Raw genomic sequence first — 19,232 nt, 5'->3', positions numbered from 1 at the left:
TTGAGGTCATACAAGCTATAGGGTTTGTGGTACTAAATGAGAAAGAACTCCAAGCAATGATTGAGAGTGCCCTTGGTTTGCCCTTTGGGGTTTATTAGATCTCTGTGAAAACCCACAGTGAAGCCATGATGATTTGGGGGGTGGGGAGGTGCAGCAGATGGTGGAGTTGTGAAGCCTTTCTACCTTTCTCTTTCACATCAGCTGGATGATGGCTGAGGAAAGAGGTGTCAGAGGAGTGAATCAAAGGCTTCTAATAGAACTCAAGAACCTCACTATGTGGAGTTGTGCTTGCCCTGGAAGCCATATTGAATTGAATTGAACTTCATTATATATATATATATATATATATATATATATATATATATATATATATATATATATATATATATATATATATATATATATATATATATATATATATATATATATATCACAGCCTGGTGTTGGCGCAGTGGTTAGGGCAGCAGCTTGGGATCCAAGAGGTCCTGAGTTCAAGCCCCGTTGGGCCACTGAATTAATACACCAGGGGGTTGACTCAGCCTGTCATCCTTCCGAGGTCGGAAAAATGAGTACCAGTATACTGGGCCGGTGTATACCCCGGTTAAAATAGGTGTACCATATCCCTGTGTCGTAAGAGGTGACCAGGGTTGCGTCAGGAAGGGCATCCGGCGTAAAACATGTGCCAAATCACTATGCGGATCATACGGATGATCCGCTGTGGCAACCCCTAACGGGAGCAGCTGAAAGAAGAAGAAGATATTTATATATATATATATATATATATATATATATATATATATATATATATATATATATATATATATATATATATATATATATATATATATATATACAAAAAAATGAGAAATTGTACTGTCAAACAAAGCTCACAATCTTGGAATACAATATTACACATTTCATTCCAAATACAACTATAAGGAGTATTCAGAGGTTTCAGTCACTCACTTGTTTTGTGTGGTGTATTTCATGTGCTGGTGTGTCTGTGTGGTGTTTTGATGATGTAGATTTATGTTCATGCAGCAGACAAACAGACCTTTTCGGTTTTATTGTCGAGACCGACGTTCCAATCTAATGTACTTTATAGATGTACGTACACATGTATTTCACCGATGTGGATGATGTGGATTTATAGTACGTACTTTGTAGATGCACTTACGTTTTTAATACGTGCAGTTTATAGACATACTCACATTCTTAATAGTACGTACTTTATGGATGTGCACACATGGTAATAGTACGTACTTTATAGACGTACCTGAGTCATTGTTTGCAGTCTGCAAGCATGGCCCACTTGTGTCTTACGAAAAAAATATTTAATGTGTAATACTTGTTACCACCAGGTGGCGTTTGTGGCCTATGCTAACCCATTGTGTCCAGCCAAACAAAGAAACAAATAAACAAATGGACCCATGAACAACACCGTCTCCTCGAGGGAGGATAAATAAATTAATAAATGATGACAAAAACAATATCAATAGTAAAACAAAAACTCACTATCGAACTACCTACCTGTCAAAATTGTACAGAGCGAGCAATCCAACAGAAAACTGCAATATCAATTAAAAAAACAACAAAAAAAGGCTTTAATAAAACACATAAAAAGAGGCATTTAAACTTAAAATTTAAATATTGGTACAAAATGACCTTTTATTTTTAATATTACTGACTTTCATTAAAAACACGAACATAAAATGGTAAAAATTATTAAAGAAATCTCCTGGATCTGCACATCGAAAGAGACCCTTCGTTGAGTTTCTCATTGGATGCCATTTCGCTGGTCCACGAGCCAAGTCGATCTTGTATGAATGAACAGGTCATAACAAAAAAACCAACAGGAAACAAGGTATGGATGGTCACAATCGATTATCATGTGAAATCATCGCCACTTCTTTCTTTGAATAATGATTGCGCCGACAAATGACACGATACATCAATCTCGATTACTCAAGATGATTCGTGTGTGTGTGTGTGTGTGTGTGTGTGTGTGTGTGTGTGTGTGTGTGTGTGTGTGTGTGTGTGTGTGTGTGTGTGTGTGTGTGTGTGTGTGTGTGTGTGTGTGTGTGTGTTATATACATCCAGTGGTTACATTTTAGGATAGAATACATTCAATAGCAAGAGAAGGCATAACATGAAGTAAAACAAGCACTGTGACTGTTTTGATTTTGTATTCACCAAACATTAAATAGATTGCTCACCAATGAAAATGAAATGCACAAGTGGAGTCTGACATCACTGTTTTACACGTGGTTTGAAATTGAACAGTGAGACAAGGAATTTGTGTTTTAAAATTTCAAACTTAAATGAGGCAAACGTGATTTTGACTGGCAAAACAAAATTCACTCCTGCCCATAAATAAAACTGAATGTTTCAAATTCGAAATTGAAACGTTAATTTGTCCAGCAGGTGTGAAAATGCGTAAACTTGAATGCTCATCGATGAAATTGATTGAAATAATGATGAAAATGACTGGAAACCCGACACCAGAATAAATCCTCACCTTGTCATGTTCGTTTTTAAAAAGCATTTATAAATTAGTTTCATCTCCCCTGAAATACTACCTGACAATGGTTTCAAACTGAATTCTCTACCTGTGTTAATGAACCTCATCTTACAAGGATTTTTGTGCATTTTTGGGATCTCGTAAATGAATGGTAAATTATGGTGTTGTATCAAGTCTATTTTCTTATCTTGTTACTTATTCTGTCGGTCTTTGAAGGTCAAGACATATACACACACACACACACACACACACACACACACACACACACACACACACACACACACACACACACACACACACACACACACACACACACACACACACACACACACACACACACGATATATATTAGTGCTTTGCCGATAACGGCAATGTTTTGGTAATTGGCTGATTGCAGTCTGTGTTTACTTACTACAGGACATATTGTAAACAACCCAAGAACCTTGAGTAGCTTTAACACTTGTTTTGGGGGAATTCCAAAAATTTTTTTTTAAAAACAATGTTGCATTGGGCCAAATTCAAAAAAATTACCAGTTGATCGTCTCAGCCTCAAACATCACAAGAAAAAACAAATCGCACCCGTGTATGAAGCAAACTGTGCAGTGAAGCGTCTGCACCGCTTAAAAAGTAGCCCGGTTGGGGGACTGACGGTTACTTCCTCAACAGGGTGGGGTACCCTTACTGTCTTGATTCAAATTAAACATGAACATAAAAATAACTAAACAACAACACAAGAAACACTAAACAACACCATTTCCATGTGCGATATGTGAGCGTACTGATCAGTGTACAAGTCTGTGTACGTACGATCAGTGTCGTATAGGTACGTATTGAAGAGATGTGCATAAACATTATATTCTTAATAAACAGTTGCCAATCGTCATGTGACAAGTTGAAAAAATTTGGCTTTGTAATTTAGAAAACGCGTTAATACGGCAAACGGCTTGGAAATCGGGTGTTATCGAATATATTTTGCTTTGAAACTCACAAAGAGAAATCATATAACCATTCTAAAGCACACCGAGTCAGATAAAATAACCAATTGCTTTAGAAACAGTCACTAGGACTATGGAAAATTTGATCGCTCATATGCTGCTGAGGTTAAAAGTTAAAACCTCCACCACCCATCTTCATCATAAGACACAGGGTGAAACTTTTCCACCAGGGTGCCCTTAACCGAGCATGCAGGCAAACCCACACACCCACGAAGAGTCCCTTTACAGATCCAAATCTACCAATATGTACCACGTCCGTGTGTGCTGTCAACATACCTCTACCTTGGAGCAACTGCTGACCGCACATCCCGATCGGGACATGAACTGTGCTTCTATTGACTGTTGGGCGCTCGGCAAGTGGCTTAAGCACTCAAGCAAGTACTTCAGTGAGATGGTTCATACGGAGCAGCTAACTTGGCAAGTGATAGCAAGCTGATCGTTAATGACACATACTCACAGAAAACAAAACATCGCTGATATCTTAACATTTTATGATTTCACTCCAGGTTTCGAGTTACTAAATCCACTCGATTCGATTCTCCAAATTCAAATTATATTTTGATTATGGACTATAATTGGTATGTGAGAGTCCATTGTGGAAAATCACATGATTAATAGGTCAAATGGTCTGGCAGCCATATTAAATTGAATGAAAATCTTATTAAAAAATTCTTTCACTTGAACTGCTTCATCAATCGACGTGAAACATCAAAATTATGATCCAGTAGTCATGCGGAATATATGTTTTAAATTTCAACCTGATCAGACAACATGGTTTGGCTGCCAGATTTATTTAATATTTTGAATCTGGGTTCAGGGATTTAAATCAAAATTGGTACAAGTATGTTTGATGAAGCAATAATGTTGGCAGAGGCATATCTGGCGACGTCGCCACATTGAAGAGTGCCCTTCTAGTTTTTCCTATTTTTAGCTTACCTGGAAAGTAGTTCCGGGGAGCTTATGAGATGGCGCATCGTCCGTCCGGCTGTCCGCAAACACTTGTAACTGCTCTGAAACTGCTGATGGGATTGTGACCAAACTTGGTTAAAATGATATTTGGTATGCTGCGACTCAAGTTTGTTCACGACATTAAAAAACAAAAAAATACGGGCCAAAGGGGTCAATGGGGGAGGGGGAGAAGAGGGTTGTCCCTCAAAAAAGTATTTGCTTTCTTCTCAGAAACTACACTCACAATTCCGATGAAACTTGACCACAACCTTCATCACCCTTGAAGTACCAAAGTCTGTTCATGACATAAAACATTGGCTCATTGGTACATTTTGCTGATTCCGTCCCACGTTGACTTCCTCCTCAGTAGCATTATTCTGCCAGGTGCCCAGGGGTATTGCCTCTATTTGTATTATTATTTTTAACACTTTGATGATTATTGCTAAGCCTGCCACACTTTTCTCATGCCCAATCTTCTCCCATGCCCCCAATTAAATTACATCGTCAGCTTGACGGATTTATTTAATCTGCTGCTGCTGCAGCATCGGCATGATGAGACTAATGGCCTCCTTGAACAAATTTCCTTGTTATTCCTTGTTATCATTTTCATCATCACCAATTTGATGGCTGCATTGTGGAAACACTCAGAAGGCACAGATTTGTTTCATGTTTTTGTCTCATTGTTTTGATTTGTCTCATTGTTTTGATTTGTCTCATTGTTTTGTTTTACATTTCATAGATCCGACCGCACAACGTCAGTGAGGAGCTTGCCACTGCAGATATGCCTATGATCTATATGCTGTATGGTCCTGGGTTCACTGCCACAGGGAATCGGATGTCACAATAAACTGCCACCAGGTGCAATGCCAGCAGGTAGGACAGCATTGTGGAGCATGCCTTCCCTCAAAAGAGCAAAAAAATCCTGATGTGGCCTGCTCAATCCAATGGACGCTAAAAATCCTTGGTGTTTGTCTTTAAAGAGTACCGGTGGACCCTTTTAATCCAGAAGAACCTTGTGATAAAGTGTTTAATTTTCTGTGTCTATGGACAGGAGGATTAATCTCTTTAACCCTTTTATTATCGAAAACGACCTCTTTGTAATCATCCAATTGCAGTGTCATATCAATCTCGATGAATGGTCATCTATCTATAATTCCAGCAATGTGTGTGTGTGTGTGTGTGTGTGTGTGTGTGTGTGTGTGTGTGTGTGTGTGTGTGTGTGTGTGTGTCTGTGACCACTGTTTCTCGACAACCACTGGTCCGATCTAATTGAAACTTGCCAGGTATATTGCTGGAGACCTGAGGATGTGCCTTTTCAAGGTTTGATATTAATTGGACAAGTGCTTCCCAAGTTATGGCCATTTGTTTACCAACCAATGAAAGGGCACGTTGCTGCGTAGGGGCAGGCCAGTGCGCGGCTGCGTTGGCCGGTAGGCCTGTGGCCTGTGGGCCTGTGGCTGCATAGGCTGGTGCGCGGCCGGCCGACGATGACGTCACGTGCCGTGCCGGTTACGATGTGGATCGATCGGTGCCTTAGTTAACGTGGCGTAGGAGTGGCAATGGTCAATGGCAGCGAATGTCATGGCAAGCAAAGACAGGGAGGTAAACTTGATTTTAATTGGGATTTTAATTAACGTTGTGTGTGTAAGTATCACAGCAGTTGTTACTTCAATGCAAGCGATAATTCGTGGAATGCATGTGAACATTCCATACGGCACGCACCACTTCCGGATCTGATGACTTACTGTATTCTAATAATTTCTCGATTTTTTATGCGCATTTATAGAGAAACGCAATGCCCCAATCCAGTCGTCGTTTACGACAGCGAAGGAACGGCCTGTGTGGTTGTTTGAAAGTTTTTTTTGGGGGGGGGTTCCTGTACGGGCACGCATGTATGGGCACGTGAGAGCTAAGGAACGGCCTGTGTGGTTGTTGTTTCTGGCTTACGGTTTGAAAGTTTATTTTTTGTTTTTTTTGCACGTACGGCCATGCACGTACAGGTACGTACTAGTATTCCCAAGGAAGATCATAATCATGATCATTTCGTAAGCAGCACGTGGCACCTGGTTTGCATCATTGCTGGGAGCGCTGCTATACTACTGATGCAGTGCCCCTTGTACAGGGTGGAAACAATGTCTTGTCACCCCTTGTAAAAAATTATGACATTGCCTTTGTGTGCAGTGTTAATTCGTTTCCTTTATCCCTTTTTTCAGATTGAGTGAAAACCACTGATGACCTTTAACAAACAGTGAGACTTCTTTTTAATTGTATCACTCCACAAATAGTCCAAAAAATATCCCACAGAACACGGCATAAAATGCTTCTCTATAATGACAATGATGGAGCACAAATGGATCCACTGGACACGTAAGGCTTGTGCCATATGTTGTAAAATGTGTAATAAAGTAAAAGAGTATTGCAAATGTATGTGATATAACTTGTGGAACCCTTCAGTGTTGTCAGCTAAGATGATAAAAGGCAATGTCATTATTTTTTTACAAGGGGTGGCAATGCATTGTGGATACCCTGTAGGTTACAGTAGGAATTTGTGATCTGTTGAGGATGCCAGAGATAATTCGCCGATTCTTGATGAAGGACACCATGGGATCTTCAACATTCATCGATATGGCAAAGTGTCCAGTTCAGAGACGGCACACATATTGATGCCTCCCCCTGCCTGTGAAACACCAGGATGGCAGTTTATAGCTGGGTTTGGATTCAAACTCAGGCCAGACAGCTCAGAGATGAGTATGCATACCTCTAGGACTAGGCTAACCTGCCAGCCCTGAAGGTGATCATGGGGTGTGTTGTGTGTGTGTGTGTGTGTGTGTGTGTGTTTTCTCCATGTTTAATACTTTTGTATTAAACAAGTTATTATTTAATATCTATATTCTAATTGTATACTAGCATAACCCGCGCTTTGCACGACATGTTGGGGTGGGTGTGTTTGAGAAAGGACCTGATGCAGAGTATCAGTAGTAATTTTACTTTAATGCAGTAAGTGGAATACGATTTCACTGTTTCAGAACCATTTTATTTACTTTTTTTGTACCATGCACCTCATATGGTCTTTGAGATAATGTAAGCCGAATATCACGTTACTGGAGCGCAGAACAAAGTCGAAGATAGCGCGACACGAAACCACAAACTCGGAAATAATATATAAGATGAAACAGGTTATTATTTAATATCTATATTCCAATTGTATCTTAAACAGTTTCATATTTAATATCTATATTGTGATTGTATATAAAACAGGTTATTATTTAATTTCTATATTGAAATTGTTTTTTAAACAGGTTATTATTTAATATCTATATTGTAATTGTATCTTAAACAGTTTCATATTTAATATCTATATTGTAATTGTATATGAAACAGGTTATTATTTAATATCTATATTATAATTGTATCTTAAACAGGTTATTATATAATATCAATATTCTACTTGTATATTAAACAGGTTATTATTTATTATCTATATTCTAATTGTATCTCAAACAGGTTATTATATAATATCGATATTCTACTTTATATTAAACACGTTATTATTTATTATCTATATTCTAATTGTATCTCAAACAGGTTATTATATAATATCGATATTCTACTTTATATTAAACACGTTATTATTTATCTATATTCTAATTGTATATTAAACAGGATATTATTTAATATCTATATTCTAATTGTATACTAGCATAACCCGCGCTTTGCACGACATGTTGGGGTGGGTGTGTTTGAGAAAGGACCTGATGCAGAGTATCAGTAGTAATTTTACTTTAATGCAGTAAGTGGAATACGATTTCACTGTTTCAGAACCATTTTATTTACTTTTTTTGTACCATGCACCTCATATGGTCTTTGAGATAATGTAAGCCGAATATCACGTTACTGGAGCGCAGAACAAAGTCGAAGATAGCGCGACACGAAACCACAAACTCGGAAATAATATATAAGATGAAACAGGTTATTATTTAATATCTATATTCCAATTGTATCTTAAACAGTTTCATATTTAATATCTATATTGTGATTGTATATAAAACAGGTTATTATTTAATTTCTATATTGAAATTGTTTTTTAAACAGGTTATTATTTAATATCTATATTGTAATTGTATCTTAAACAGTTTCATATTTAATATCTATATTGTAATTGTATATGAAACAGGTTATTATTTAATATCTATATTATAATTGTATCTTAAACAGGTTATTATATAATATCAATATTCTACTTGTATATTAAACAGGTTATTATTTATTATCTATATTCTAATTGTATCTCAAACAGGTTATTATATAATATCGATATTCTACTTTATATTAAACACGTTATTATTTATTATCTATATTCTAATTGTATCTCAAACAGGTTATTATATAATATCGATATTCTACTTTATATTAAACACGTTATTATTTATCTATATTCTAATTGTATATTAAACAGGATATTATTTAATATCTATATTCTAATTGTATCTTAAACAGGTTATTATATAATATCTATATTCGAATTGTATATTAACAGGTTATTATTTAATATCTATATTCTAATTGTATCTTGAACAGTTTCATATTTAATATCAACATTCTAATTGTATATGAAACAGGTTATTATTTAATATCTCTATTCTAATTGTACCTTGAACAGTTTCATATTTAATATCTATATTGCAATTGTATATGAAACAGGTTATTTATTATCTCTATTCTAATTGTATATTAAACAGGTTATTATTGAATATCTATATTCTGATTGTATCTTAAATAGGTTATTATATAATATCGATATTCTACTTGTATATTAAAAAGGTTATTTATTATCTATAGTCTAATTGGATAAAACAGGTTATTATTTAACATCTATATTCTAATTGTATATGAAACAGGTTATTATTTAATATCTATATTCTAATTGTATATGAAACAGGTTCTTATTTAATATCTATATTCTAATTGTATCTTGAACAGTTTCATATTTAATATCTATATTGTAATTGTATATGAAACAAGTTATTATTTAATATCTATATTCTAATTATATATGAAACAGGTTATTTATTATCTATATTCTAATTGTATATTAAACAGGTTATTATTTAATATCTATATTCTAATTGTATCTTAAATAGGTTATTATATAATGTTGATATTCTACTTGCATTTTAAACACATTATTATTTATTTTCTCTATTCTAAATGCATATTAAACAGGTTACTATTTTATATATATATATATATATATATATATATATATATATATATATATATATATATATATATTCTAATTGTATATGAAACACGTTATTATTTAATATCTATCATCTAATTGTATCTTGAAGAGTTTCATATTTAATATCTATATTGTAATTGTATATTAAACAGGTTATTATATAATATCTATATTCTAATTGTATATGAAACAGGTTATTATTTAATATCTATATTCTAATTGTATATGAAACAGGTTCTTATTTAATATCTATATTCTAATTGTATCTTGAACAGTTTCATATTTAATATCTATATTGTAATTGTATATGAAACAAGTTATTATTTAATATCTATATTCTAATTGTATATGAAACAGGTTATTTATTATCTATATTCTAATTGTATATTAAACAGGTTATTATTTAATATCTATATTCTAATTGTATCTTAAATAGGTTATTATATAATGTCGATATTCTACTTGCATTTTAAACAGGTTATTATTTATTATCTCTATTCTAATTGTATATTAAACAGGTTATTATTTAATATATATATATATATATATATATATATATATATATATATATATTCTAATTGTATATGAAACAGGTTATTATTTAATATCTATCATCTAATTGTATCTTGAAGAGTTTCATATTTAATATCTATATTGTAATTGTATATTAAACAGGTTATTATATAATATCTATATTCTAATTGTATATGAAACAGGTTATTATTTAATATCTATATTTTAATTGTATCTTGAACAGTTTCAAATTTAATATCTATATTGTAATTGGATATGAAACAGGTTATTTATTATCTATATTATAATTGTATATTAAACAGGTTATTATTTAATATCTATATTCTAATTGTATCTTAAAAATGTTATCGTATAATATTGATATTCCACTTGTATATTAAACAGGTTACTATATATTATCTATATTCTAATTGTATATAAACAGGTTATTATTGAATATCTATATTCTAATTGTATCTTAAACAGGTTATTATATAATATCGATATTCTAATTATATATAAACAGGTTATTATTTAAAATCTATATTCTCATTGTATCTTTAACAGGTTATTATGTAATATCGATAATATACTTGTATATTAAACAGGTTATTATTTATTTTCTATATTCCAATTGTATATAAAACAGGTTATTATTTAATATCTACATTCGAGTTGTATCTTAAAAAGGTTATTATATAATATCGATATTCTAATTGTATATTAAACAGGTTATTATTTAATATCTATATTCTAATTGTATCTTAAACAGGCTAGTATATAATATCAATATTCTACTTGCATATTAAACAGGTTATTATTAATTATCTATATTCTAAGTGTATCTTAAACAGGTTATTACATAATATCTATATTCTAATTGTATATGAAAGAGGTTATTATTTAATATCTATATTCTAATTGTATCTTGAACAGTTTCATATTTAACATCTATATTGTAATTGTATATGAAACAGGTTATTATTTATTATCTGTATTCTAATTGTATATTAAACAGGTTATTCTTTAATATCTATTTTGTAATTGTATCTTAAACAGGTTATTACATAATATCTATATTCTAATTGTTTATGAAAGAGGTTATTATTTCATATTTACATTGCAATTGTATCTTGAACAGTTTCGTATTTAATACCTATATTGTGATTGTATATGAAACAGGTTATTATTTATTATCTGTATTCTAATTGTATTTTAAACAGGTTATAATTTCATACATTTCTATATATATATATATATATATATATATATATATATATATATATATATATATATATATATATATATATATATATATATATATATATATATATATATATTCTAATTGTATCTTGAACAGGTAATTATATAATATCGACATTCAACTTGTATATTAAACAGGTTATTATTAAATATCTATATTCTAATTGTATATTAAATAGGTCATGATTTATTACCTCCATTCTGATTTTTTTATTATTATTAAATAGCTTCTTATTTATTATCTAACAGCAAAAAAGGTACCCAACCAACAAAAAGATGAAACAATATGATCTCATTAAAAAAATTAACAGATTTAAATCAAGCAAATATGGTCTGTTTCCATGGTCGGCATCATGGGGGGCGGGGGGGCATTTGCAGGCCATGCCCCCCAAAATGAGTTATTGTGCCCCCCTCCACCCACCGCATGCCAAGCCTTTGGCGCCAAACTTTGCAGTGTGTGTGTGTGTGTGTGTGTGTGTGTGTGTGTGTGTGTGTGTGTGTGTGTGTGTGTGTGTGTGTGTGTGTGTGTGTGTAAGATAGAGACTTTGTAGCATGCTTTTAAGTTGGAACTGGGTTGGTGTGTTGGTTGTTGACGGCAAACTCTTTATTATCAAGCATTTACATCATAGATTCAGTTATCGAATGGCAGTTTGTGCCCTCCCGCGGTTACCCTAATGCCCCCCCCCCAATTAGATTTGTTCTGACGCCGAGTCTCCCCGTTCCACCCGGACCGAAAAAAAGCACTGCATACCCAAAAAATATGGACCGTTGGCGACTGTATCACCATGGCTTGCAAATGAACAAAGTACATCGAAGAAGAGCAAGCACTCGAAAGTTGAGCAAAAAGTCATCACAAATATTTAAGCAAAAAGACAAATAAAGCAAATGGCAAGGTAAGAGAATGGTGAAACAGAAGTGTGTTCCTTTACCAAGCAGATTGTAGAGTGCTCGCTAAGTGGCTTAAGCACTCAAGCAAGCACTCCAATGAAACTGTTGCTAAGGAACGGCTGACTTCGCAGGCGATGAACGATGTATACAATCATGATCAGGCATTTGATGATGAGAGATTTTTCGTAATTATTTTGTTGCACTCAATTAAGTTACACTTCAGACACATTCCTTTATGTATTCTTTACTCAATATAATTCCCCGAACAGGAGAAAAAGTCAAGTTTAATGCTTTGGTAACTTAAACACGGAGAAGTATGGATTTCATAATTGCTTGCTTCAAGTAAATACACTGAGATATGTTTTGTTCATTTCTTAAAATTTTGAGATTTCACTCCAGATTTTGACACTTAATTATTCCACAATCTCCAATCCTCAAATCCAAAGACAGATTTCAATTATATACTGTAATTAGTCTATGAGAGTATCGTGATTCCAAGGCAAGATATTTTTGAGTCGACCAAATTAAATGGCGGATTAAGACCCCTGCAAGGGAGAGCAGGCTGACTAAGGATAAGCCTGTTTTTTCATGTTGAAATGAGTCAATTATCTTCAAAAGGGGTGTTTAATTTAATCCAAACACCCAATTTTCATTCATGCACTCCCTTGGAGTTCCCTTAGTATGCATGCAAAGTTTCAGCCTGATAGATTTCATGGTTTAGGAGTTATGGAGGAGAGACACACTGACATCCATCCATTGGGACCATGCTCAATGCAGTGTTGGTGCTCTCCAAGCCAAGCAGTCTCCTTGGCTATTGGGCACAATCCCAGATGGGTCCTCACTGCAACACAGGATACCAGCAAGCTGGCACTCATTTTGCCAACCTCAGAAAGATGACAGGCAGAGTAAAACCCCACCTGGTATTAATTAAACAGTGAAGCAGGATTTGAACTCAGGATCCTAGAATCCCAAGCCCACCACCCTAACCATGAAGCCAACACCAGGCATACACATTGACACACTGACATTTATTATATGCACTGGTATAAAAACTCGTAAAAAATGATGGGTTGGAATTATTTTATTTGAAATATTCAAGGAGATTGGAAGATATGATGTTTCGTAACAAGAAAAAGCATTATTTTAAAGCACAACATGTACAAATGTTACCCTATTTTCTTTATATTCCGGGATGTTTCGTTTCAATGGTACTGCCTCGTGAGCATGCCAGTCTGAAGCCTCGGCTCAGTGTCAGGTGTGATCACATCTTCTTTATTTATTAGGCATCCTATAGACAAAAACGAACACTCGTTTTACTCTGCACGCGTTACACATCATGTGCAGCGAATTTCGCATGCTTACGCCTTGTATTTATTGTTATTTAAAAAAAAAAACGTTTCTGTGCACCGCCCTTGAGGCTCAGTTTGCAGGTCACCTTGTACAGTTGTAATATAAGAGACATAATTACTGTTTTATGAAAAAAGTTTTTGAAATTTTTTTTAATACTGAAAAATAGACCGCAGTCAACAGACAGTCGTGTAACGATTGGCCTTTAAAACCCCACTTACATCGTCCTTATGAAGGAGGACAGACAAATACACAATTACACACTGTTATACAGTATATATATATATATATATATATATATATATATATATATATATATATATATATATATATATATATATATATATATATATATATATATATATATATATATATATATATATATATATATATATATATATATATATATGTATATATATATATATATATATGTATATATATATATATGTATATATATATATATATATATATATATATATATATGTATATATGTATATATATATATATATATATATATATATATATATATGTATATATGTATATATATATATATATATATATATGTATATATATATATATATGTATATATGTATATATGTATATATATATATATATATGTATATATATATATATATATATATATATATATATGTATATATATATATATATATATATATATATGTATATATATATATATATATATATATATATATATATATATATATATATATATATATATATATATATATATATATATATATATATATATATATATATATATATATATATATATATATATATATATATATATATATATATATATATATATATATATATATATATATATATATATATATATATATATATATATATATATATATATATATATATATATATATATATATATATATATATATATATATATATATATATATATATATATATATATATATATATATATATATATATATATATATATATATATATATATATATATATATATATATATATATATATATATATATATATATATATATATATATATATATATATATATATATATATATATATATATATATATGTATATATATATATATATATATATATGTATATATATATATATATATATATATATATGTATATGTATATATATATATATATATATATATATATATATATATATATATATATATATATATATATATATATATATATATATATATGTATATATATATATATATATATATATATATATATATATATATATATATATATATATATGTATATATATATATATATATATATATATATATATATATATATATATATGTATATATATATATGTATATATATATATATATATATATATATATATATATATATATATATATATATATATATATATATATATATATGTATATATATATATATATATATGTATATATATATATGTATATATATATATGTATATATATATATATATATATATATATATATATATATATATATATATATATATATATATATATATATATATATATATATATATATATATATATGTATATATATATATATATGTATATATATATATATATATATATATATATATATATATATATATATATATATATATATATATATATACATACTAGCAAATACCACCTGTCTCTTTGCTAATGGAAATACTAAGGGGGATGGGGGAAGGGAGACAGAGAGAGAGAGAGGGGAGGGAGGCTAGAGAAGGGAGGGGTGGGGGAGTCAAGAGGGATGGGAGGGGGAGTGAGGAGGAGAAGGGAGGGGTGGGGGAGTGAGGAAGGAGTGGTGGAGTGAGGTGGCAGTGAGTTGGTGGGAGGGGAGAGTGGAGAGAGTGGATAGAGAAGAGTGAGGAGGGGGGAAGTAGGGAGTGGAAGGCCAGAGACAGAGACAGAGACAGAGACAGAGACAGAGAGAGAGAGAGAGAGAGAGAGAGAGAGAGAGAGAGAGAGAGAGAGAGAGAGAGAGAGAGAGAGAGAGAGAGAGAGAGAGGAGGGAGTGGTGGCGAGCAAGAAGGGAGGGGCGGGAGAGCGAGGGAACTGTGGGGATGTGAGGAGGGAGAGGAGAGCAAGGAATGGGGAGAGTGACGCTTCACCACATATTGTTGTACACCTCCGTAAGTGGGGAGTTGGAGCGAAATGATGGGGGAGGAAGGAGGGGGTTGTGGGCTTACATTTGGGAGGGTGACTTGAGGGGAAGCAGGGGATCTTGAGGGTCCTTGAGGAGATCTTGAGAGTCCCATCTGCCGGCATTAGTGCAACATTGAATGAAATTGGGTACATTAAAACAGCACGTTCAAACAGGACAGCAAGACAACCTGTCAATATCAAACAGCACGTACCATTTAAAAAAAGATTATAACATGGGTTTCCAGTGGTCCTAGCTCTTCCACGAGCCTTGACCTTATTTCCAAAAAAATAAAATTACTAATTCCTACCTTGACACAGTTGGGAAGATAACGGAGAACTGCCTGGCTTAAGCAAACCCACCCACCTTAACCAAACTAACCCAGCATAACCAAACCGCTCGGCTTAACTAAAACACCTGACATAACCAAAACCACGCAGTATAACCAAACAAACCCAACATAACCAAACTGACTGGGTTCGCCAAATCGCCCAGCATAACCAAATCAGCCGGCTTAACCAAACTACTCAGCATCACCCTTGCCAAGAGACTGCTTCGGCAGCTCCAACGCTTTGTAAAAAGTCTGGTACATTGATGATGATGACTTTTAGTAATCCATCTTCATCTTGGTTGAACTCCGTTGCTAATTGATGGATAAAAGACTGTGTGGGAGTAATTATACATGGAGGCAATAAAGTTCGTTTATGTACTCCTTTTATAGTCCTCACTTCGATTAACTTTACTGCCCTCAATCAAATTTGCAGATGCAGTTTGTGGAGTGAATCTGAACTCAAACTAATTGCATTCACCAAAGTCATGCGATTCGAGGGTGAAAGTTTCAAGATCACATTCTTATGCCTCAAAACTTTGGATGGACTCAATCCGACTCGATCTGATTTCCTGGGAACGTCTCTTCCTTCCAGTCCTTGTGCTGATTGAAGTAAATTGATGGAAACATCGAAGTGCGACCGCCCAAGTAGAACCAAGTTGAACAAAGTTAATGGCCGTTATTTCCAGTGATTGTTAAAAAGGAAAGTGGAAACGTTGAGGGAAAAATGGTTTATAGTTATATATTCCGACTTGTCTGTCTTCATTTTGTAACTTTCATTGTTTTTTGAATTATCTTTTTCACTCCATGATCACTGCACTCGTGAAAAAATGCTTTTTCGCCTGATGCTGTCAAGTCATGACCGCGACTCTAAGGGTACATGATCATGGACCACTCCATGATCATGTACCCTTAGAGTAGTGGTCCATGATCATATACCCTTAGAGTAGTGGTACATGATCATCTACCCTTAAAGTAGTGGTCCATGATCATATACCCTTATAGTTGTGGTCCATTATCATATACCATTTGTGTATAAGTGGTCCATGTTGTTATACACTTTAGTATAGTGGTCCATGACCATATACCCTTAGAGTAGTGGTCCATGATAATTTACCCTTAGAGTAGTGGTCCATGATCATATACCCTTCAAGTAGTGGTCCATGATCATATACCCTTAAAGTAGTGGTCCATGATCATACACCCTTGGAGTCGTGGTGCATGATCATATCCCCTTGGAGAAGTGGTCCATGATCATATCCCCTTGGAGAAGTGGTCCATGATCGTTTCCCCTTTGGGTAGTGGTCCATGATCATATACCCTTTGTGTATAAGTGGTCCATGGTGTTGTACGCTTTAGTATAGTGGTCCATGACCATATACCCTTTCGTAATAGTCCATGTCAATATACCCTTTGGGTATTGTCTGTCTATCTGTCAGTTCACCTTTGAACTCATTATCCTGAGTTTGAATCTCCACTCGAGCGAAATCCTGCCACCCTGGTGTTTCCCATGCATGGTGAGGCGTCAATGTCTGCACCCTCCCTCGGATAGACTCAAAGCCAGAGGCCAAATTCTGCAAACACTGGGATCATTGGTGGACGTCAACGATCCCACTGTCTTTCGAGATGATTCCGCGAGTTATCGCCGGCACCCTGAACTTACAAATTCCTGCTCAAATCACCTTGAGTGGAACGTCAGGCCTATGAAGGTAGTCCTTCAAAAATCGGGTGTCTATTTACTGTCATTTTTTATGAGGGGCTTAGGAAAGTGGGCGGAGCTTCGGGAAAGTGGATGTGGTTGATGAAAAGTGGGAGTGGCATAGGAAAGTGGGCGTGGCTTATGGAAAATATTGTGTGGCTCAGATGTGGTGAAACAAGAACATTGAGAGAAGTTTATCGGGTTTTCCGTGTGTGTGTGTGTGTGTGTGTGTGTGTGTGTGTGTGTGTGTGTGTGTGTGTGTGTGTGTGTGTGTGTGTGTGTGTGTGTGTGTGTCTGCAACGCGAGGCTCCACAGCACAAACCAGCAAACCGATTTCGACGAAACCTGGCGAGCAGTTGCCATATGAGCTGGGAATGTGCGCGTTTGAGTTTCGTTGCTAAGCAACCACCCGTTGCTATGCAGCGGCCGAAAAACCACACGTTCCCTATTTTCAATACTTGTCCGACAGTTTTGAATGCGGAGAAACGAGACTTCGGAATTAAACACTTCGAGATATTTATAAAATTTTACTCGAGCCGCTTTTTGATTTAGGTTTTATTTTTCAAATGGTAGTCCTTCAAAAATAGGGTGTCTGTTTACCGTCATTTAATGTGTGTATACAGTGTTTGTGAGGAGCGACACCGTCGTTCCACCTTCGATCTCTCGTCGATCCAAACGTTATTGACCAAAGTGAAAAGGATCCAAAATAAATGGAATCACCGGCATTTCTGTCTTTGTGGATTTCTAATAATATGGTATAAATCAAGTTATGTGGAATTTGAAAAACTTCTTTTAAAAAAAATATTTCTACACCACCCGTTATGTTATCGTCCGCTACACCGCCAGGTTCATCAAAAACAACTGACCAGGAAGTCTTCTCGCGCGACCCACGGTCTGGTTCGTATTTCCCTGAACATCTCTTGTTGTGTTTATGGGGTTTTTTTTTTTTTTTTAATTTTTTTTTTTTTCTCTCTCTCTCTCTCTCTCTCTCTCTCTCTCTCTCTCTCTCTCTCTCTCTCTCTCTCTCTCTCTCTCTCTCTCGTCACGTTATGTTTCGTGTTCTTCTGACGTCCACTCTGTTTGCCGTCATCTGAGGTAATGTCAACAAAAATGATGACACATTTTATTTTTTACTTAATTCGTCCCTAATTTACTCGAGCCGATTTTTGATTTCGGTTTTATTTTTCAAATTATCCCTGTGTCGTAAGAGGTGACCATGGTTGCGTCAGGAAGGGCATCCGGTGTAAAAACCTGTGCCAAATCATTATGCGGATCATACGGATGATCCGCTAAGCCTGGTGTTGGCTGAGTGGTTAGGGTGGCGGCTT

General features: G+C 33.8%; 1 long non-coding RNA gene across 4 annotated transcripts in view; it reads left to right on the top strand.

Annotated features, from left to right (window-relative positions):
* Positions 1 to 19,232, top strand: part of LOC147011402 (uncharacterized) — a 189,865-nt gene that overhangs the window by 110,995 nt on the left and 59,638 nt on the right. For all 4 annotated transcript variants that reach the window (XR_015051766.1, XR_015051765.1, XR_015051763.1 and 1 more), the window contains one exon: positions 5,204 to 5,337. This is a non-coding gene — a long non-coding RNA (uncharacterized LOC147011402). The remainder of the gene's footprint in view (positions 1 to 5,203; positions 5,338 to 19,232) is intronic.

Source organism: Eptatretus burgeri, chromosome 15 (assembly GCF_056783735.1).
Source record: "Eptatretus burgeri isolate ZD-2024b chromosome 15, Ebu_testis_v1, whole genome shotgun sequence".
NCBI lineage: Eukaryota > Metazoa > Chordata > Myxini > Myxiniformes > Myxinidae > Eptatretus > Eptatretus burgeri.
This window is presented reverse-complemented; position numbering and strand designations above follow the sequence as displayed.